Here is a 6000-nt window from a genome sequence, read left to right as displayed (position 1 = left end):
TACTACAGGTTGTGGCACTGAAGATAAAGAGCCGAGGTCAGGCTTCAGAGGCTGTAAGAGACGTGAGGAACAGAATGAGCACAGGGGCAGCTTTCTGTGGGTGCTCCTCTGCCTGAAGAGCTTCAAGAGACAGAGCAGGCACTCAACATAAATGGATGTTGTCGTTGGATGCCATCAAGTCAACTCTGACTCATGGGGACTCCACAGGAGCAGAGCAGCCCATAGGGGTTTCTAGGCTAACCTTGACGCAGCATGGCCCAACCTCTTGTCTTCTCTGCAGTGTCTAGTGAGTTCAAACTACCTTTTGTTTAACAGGCAGTGCTTGATTATTGCACTACTAGGGCTTTGCCATGAATGTATAAAGCGTTGCTATTTGGATGATATAAAAATGTCCATCTGCTTTTAAAAATAGCTTTATTAGCACATAATTCACATATCATTCCATCATTTTAAGATTTGAGTAATGATCACTACAATCAATGTCAGGGCATCTTCTGCTCATACTCATTGTTGTTAGATCTCCATACTCCTCTGCCAGGCCCCATATCCAGTCCCTGTTTCTATAAATCTATCTATCCTGGATTTGACATGCAGAAAACCATACAAAATGAAACACAATAATACAAAGTCACACGTAGAAAAATAAAAAACAATGCATACCAAGCGAAAAATAAAATAACAAAATCAAAACAATAACAATTAACAGGCATAACTCAACATATCGATTCTTTGTTGGTATCACTAATTCACTATTTAACTTTCACATGTATTTGAGGCGAGTGACAATATCACACGTGTCTGAGGGAGGGTTAGTTGTAATGTATTCTTCAAAGTAACAGCCTCTGCTTTTCAATACTTTTAACGAGTTATGAACAGAAGATTTTACAAATGCAATGTGTTGTTTGATTTCTTGTCTGCTGCTTGCATAAGCAATGATCCAAGCAAGGTGAAATCCTTGACCACTTCAATCTTTTCTCTGTTTTTCATGATGTTAATCCAATTGTGACTATTTTTGTTTTATTTACATTAATTGCAATCCACATTTAATACTGCAAACCTTGATCTTCATCAGCAAATGCTTCAAGTTTCCCCTCACTTTCAGCAAGGAAGGTTTTGTCATCTGCATGTCACAGGCCGTTAAGCAGCCTTCCCCCAAACTTAATGCCATTTAATCTTCATTTAATCTGTTTTCTTGCAGTGTTTGCTCAGCATACAGATGAAATAAGCATGGTGAAAATATCTAACCCTGATGCACACCTTTATGGAGGGGGTTTTAAATTTATGGGATATATAATAAGAATCCTGAATTATATGCAAAACTTCACAAAGTATCAGTGGCAACTGAGTTTTAGATAACTAATTTTCAGAAGTATCTGAATGTCAGGTTGAAACTCCTAAGAATGATACATTTTAATGAAATAATTGGCCTAATAATTAAATGTCCTGAATGTTTTTAAAGCAAATTCCACTGAAAACCCACCGTGAAGTCGATGGCCACTGTGAGTTAATGGCAGATTTAACGCATGCATCACATAGGTTTTTCAGGCTAGTAGATGGTTTTTCAAGGTAGAAGCACACTTCTTAATACTCACTCACTGCAATCAAGTTAATTCTGACTTAAAAGGAACCTATAGGCTTGAATATAACTGTCCCTGTGGGTTTCTGAAGCTGCAAGTCTTTGGAGGAGTAGAAAGCCTCATCTTTCTCCGATGGAACAGCTGATGGTTTCTGATTGCTGACCTTGCTGTGAGCAGCCCAACTTCAAAATGGACCAAGGAGGAAGCTAATTCATTGTATCAACACATTTTCACTGACTTCCTTCCCTTTACATTTGAACAAGGCATGGTGTTATTGCTGTTGTTACATTCTATCCATAAATACACAGTCATCAAAAGAGCTAAGTACCACCCAATACAGCAACAATACACATGTCAAATGCAAGAAAGAGATAAAAAAAATTTTTGAAAGCACTCTAACTGACCATAACTTTACATATGCAGAATTAGTTATCTCATATTTAAACAAATTTCAGTTTTACCAACACTGATGAGAAAATCAAGAGTCAAAGAAATCACTAAGGCAAGTTACATAATCTTTCAAAATATTATGGAAATAACATTTGGCAGCACTGTGCAAAATAGACTGATGCGGTTAATGCCAAGAGTCAAAGAGGAAGTATGATCTACAGGAATAAACAATTACAACATTACAGAACAACCAATTTCTATTAATACCCTTTGAAATACAGAACTTTATTATTCCACTGAAATAATAATCAACATCCTTTTTCTAAAGGTATTATTTATTCAAATTTATTCTACGATATATTCTGATAAATATTTGTTTCCTGAAAAAAATAAATCAATATCCTCTTTTCTTCTACTAAGGTTAAAAGCAATAGAATTTGAAAATTTTGGTTAAATACTTCATTTTCTAATTTGCATAACTTTCCACCCACTCTAAAGTTCTTTCAAGTATCTAAAAGGAAAACTTTGTTCAGAAGTACACCAAAGGAAAATTAGAAAGTCAGACTCCAAATGGAATTAAATATATATGCTTCATAAATATTTCAAAAGGATACTTAATATAAAAGAAAAAAGAATTAACTCTAAGAAAGGTGCAGAGCACATATTCATAGCAACCATTCCAAAGGAAAGGAGGGAGGAGAATAGGATTTGAAGTATTTCTGAGGCTGTCTAGTCAGGAAACCTGGGAAAAGAAAAACCCCAGGATAAACAAAAAGTAGCTTAAAGTAAATGTAGCTTTTGTGACAATATTACAATGAGAATCGCAACAATATTTTGGTTTAACTATTATAACTTTTGACAAATGAAAGTGTTGGATTCCAGAATAAAAAATGTAGAGCAACTCTGTAAAGGGATAGAGTCTAAATCATTTCACAGTGAGTGAATATTCTGTGATCACCAGCATTGTATAATCCCTAGGGTCTAAACTTTGGGGAGATGGAGGCCATTCCTGCATCATGTACACAGTCGAGTGTTGGTCTGGCTACTAACCCAAGGCTGCCATTTGAACTCGCTTACAAATGCCTTAAAAGAAAGAACTGTTTCCAAAAGGTTTCCAAACGTCATGAAAATTCCATATAGCACAGTTTTGTTCGGACACAGGTGGAAATAGAGAGTGCATAGATTGGGACCAGGATATATGCTTTTCTTTAAAAAAAAAAGGGGGGGGGGCCAGATAAGAAAGGCAGAGGAGAAACCAGTGACAACAGGGGCAGAATCTGTCTCACTGTTAATCACAGGCCTCAGATTGGGCTAGGGGCCTGACAAAGGATTATAATTGTGGGTAAAATCAGCAGAACTAACATAAAATCCATGCCCTCCTAGACTTTACCGTGTCAGTAATATGGAAATGTTGGTGTTTATGTATTTTTCAATGTAGTTGATTTCTAAATTTTACGATTGAGTTTTTTTAATACCATTTTATTAGGAGTTAATACAGATATCATATGATTCCTGTGATAGTTACATAATCTAGTGTCAATTTGAGCATCAAGAGTATAGAGGTGGAGTCTACCCTATCAGGATACAGCCAATATGACCGCTGTGTGGGCATGACCTTCTCCTGAGGATTCTGGGAACTCCTGTATTTCCTCTTTGGAGGCAGGAGACACGCTCTCTCTTGGCTCAGTCCCTGTGAGATATTCTTGTTGACAAGCCACATGGAGACAGACTGATGGCAGTCACAGCCTCAGAGCTGAAACCATGTGATGGCCCCAGCGAGCATTGAGATACTTACTCTGCCACTGGATCCATCAGACTTCCCACCCACTGGCCTGTGCTATTCCTGCATTTGGCGTCATTGCATGTGTTTCCTGAGTTTGAAGAGGATTTTATAGATTGGTATCAGACATATGGGCTAATATTGGACTTATGGACTTGATCTGGACTGGGCTGGGATATTTTCTCAATATTCAATTGCTCTTGTATAAAACTCTCTCTTACACAGATATGAGTGTCTATGAATTTGTTTCTCTAGTCCACCTTCATAGTTCAATCACGTGAAGCAGTATTGTACAATTGCCACCACAAACAGTTTCAAATCATTCTTTTCCATTTTGAAATCCATGACCTCAGCTCCCTTTTACTACCACCCGACTATTGCTGTGTCTCCAGAAAGCCTTATTCTATTTGCTGTCCCTATGGATTCGTCAATCCTGGGTTTCATATACTGAAACATATATACTGAAAACATATCACAGACATTCAAGAGGCTGACACCCAATGAGATAACACCTCTAAGCTACAAACAAACAAAACCCCAAAATATGCAGAAATGTTGAAAATCAGATCAGGCCTAAGGTGCATCAGAGGGGTATCAGTTGACAAGCTTTTAGCTATCCCAGTCAAGCTTATCCCTTTGATGTTCTATAGTCATCATGAGGGAGTTTTAAGGCACATCAGAAACAAAGAAAGCTCTGCCTTTATTTGTGTAGCATTTCTTGTGTGTTTCATCATAAATGTGCCATGTTCTCCCAGAAAGTAAGTAAAATCTAACCTCATTTTTGAATGCTTCAATCTCTGTGACACCACAAATTTTATAAGAACCATAAGGCTATCATGTCTTGGGGAGAGGTTACCAAGACCCCCATTGCTGTTATTAGTCGCCATTGAGTTTGCTCCAAGTAACGGCCATCCTCGTAGGACAGAGAGAAACCTTGCCTGTGCCAACTGAAAATGCACGATGTGCTGAAGCCTTTGCAGTGGCCATTGTGCAGTTTGAAAGTTACAGTGCAATAGGGATCATCTTCCCGAACTACATTGGATAATATTCTGTTGTGAGCACAGGAGTTCCATTGGCTAATTTTCAGAAGTCATTCTAAATAAATGTTTTTAAATAAATGTTTTGTTTGTTTATCCATCTCATTTTATTGATGTGTGCATTCTATGAATTCTAATTTTGGACTTTTAATTTTTTTAATTTCTCTTAAATTTTATTGTTGTTTAAGTTTGTACATCTTTACTCTATTTCAATTGACCGATTTGTAATATTTGACAGAGGCACTCAAAACATTTCCCCTAAGAATAGTCATTTCAACCAACATCCTATATTAAAAGTTTCTTTATTTCTTTGTCATTCAAAATTATAATATAGTATATTCAAAAAGAGTCAGAGGTAAGTATTCGGATGCTTTTATTTATTTATTTCTCTAATTATATTGTGGTATCATTTGGAGCTACCATCGTTTTTTTTTAAATGGTACTTGATTCAGAATGCTCCTCATTTTCTCCTTAAAAATAAATCAATAAATAAAACACTGACATAAAAACTTAAAACTAGCATGTAATCTCATACCCCACATTGCTTCCTTTCGGAATTTTCTTACAACAGCTATGATTTAGATTAATCTGATGAAATGAAATTCCTCACTGGAATGTTAAAAAGATGAATTTACATTGTGTCACTAGTTAGACTCCCTCGGAAAGAGACTATGATACCAAAATAGTATGCATGGCAGTTCGAAGAAGAGACGTGTGAACGAGAAGCAAAGCAAACAGGCATGCATTGAGGGAGAACAGGAGACGGTGCCAGCCCAGTGACAGCTCCAAACCTTTACTTGGGAAATTCTGAAGTTAGGTTGGCAACTCAGAGTTGTCCGTAGTTGAGCTGAGATGGCCCATGTCCCTCACTGACCCCTCACTGCGTGTAAGAGACCAATGACGAGGATGGCTATGGGCAAGGCGGCTGTCCAGGGAATCATTAATGACCGACCACTGCAGGCTTTCTGCCCACACCCACAGCAGTTGGGCAACAATTCTTCCATTTAGAATGGATCACAATGTCCATCACTTCGTCATTCGCATTCTTCTCATCAGCTACACACTCTCTTTCATTCTGGTCTTTAATTATGCTAGCGGTAAATATTATAATTGTCTTCATATGGATTTTGAACATTTAAATCGAGTTTAAGAATTGTATGTTTATTGGTAGAAACTGCCTTCTTCTTTTACTATGCTATTGGCTTTAATTAGATAT

Source organism: Tenrec ecaudatus, chromosome 4 (genome assembly GCF_050624435.1).
Source record: "Tenrec ecaudatus isolate mTenEca1 chromosome 4, mTenEca1.hap1, whole genome shotgun sequence".
Taxonomy (NCBI): Eukaryota; Metazoa; Chordata; class Mammalia; order Afrosoricida; family Tenrecidae; genus Tenrec; species Tenrec ecaudatus.
Note: the sequence above shows the minus strand (reverse complement) of the source record.